The following is a 1,072-nucleotide window of genomic DNA, read 5'->3' on the forward strand; positions in this document are numbered from 1 at the left end:
ATGGATGATTTTTCTGTTTTTGGTGATTCCTTCAATACTTGCTTGCATCATCTTACCCTAGTCTTGAAAAGGTGCCAAGAAACCAATTTAGTTTTGAATTGGGAGAAGTGCCATTTCATGGTACCCGAAGGCATTGTTCTTGGTCATAAAATTTCAAGAAAGGGTATAGAGGTTGATAAGGCAAAAGTGGAAATTATAGAAAAACTTCCTTTGCCAACTAGTGTGAAAGCCGTTAGAAGTTTCTTGGGGCATGCTGGATTCTATAGGAGATTCATCAAAGATTTTTCCAAAATAGCAAAGCCACTAAGCAATTTGCTGGTGGAAGACAATCCTTTTATCTTTGATGATGGATGCAAACATGCTTTTGAAACTCTAAAGGCTAAGCTTACCACAACACCAATCATCACACCCCCAAGTTGGGGACTACCTTTTGAACTCATGTGTGATGCAAGTAACCTTGCAATCAGTGCTGTGCTTGGACAAAAGAAGGGAAACTTGCATCATGTCATATATTATGCAAGTAAAGTATTGAATGAGGCCCAAAAAAATTACACCACAACAGAAAAGGAATTATTATCTGTAGTGTATGCATTTGATAAGTTTAGATCATACTTGATAGGATCCAAAATTGTGGTTTATACTGATCATGCTGCCATTAAGTATTTGATGTCAAAACAGGATGCTAAACCAAGACTTATCAGGTGGATATTACTCTTACAAGAATTTGATATTGAAATAAAGGACAGGAAGGGACTGAAAACAAAGTTGCTGATCACTTATCAAGATTACCACAAGAAACAATCCAAGAAGCCTCACAGCCAGTGAATGAAAGCTTCCCAGACGAACATCTGCTATAGATTCAACAAGCACCTTGGTTTGCTGACATAGCAAACTACAAAGTAGGAAAGAAGATACCTCAAGAATTATCTAAGCAACAAGTGAAGAAGTTAATCAGTGAAGCAAGGAAGTTCTTGTGGGATGAACCCTTCCTGTTCAAGAGATGTTCTGATGGAGTAATTAGGCGATGTGTTCCTGAGAGTGAAACAAGAAATATACTGTGGCATTGTCATGG

The sequence above is a fragment of the Arachis duranensis genome, chromosome 4, assembly GCF_000817695.3.
Source record: "Arachis duranensis cultivar V14167 chromosome 4, aradu.V14167.gnm2.J7QH, whole genome shotgun sequence".
Lineage (NCBI taxonomy): Eukaryota > Viridiplantae > Streptophyta > Magnoliopsida > Fabales > Fabaceae > Arachis > Arachis duranensis.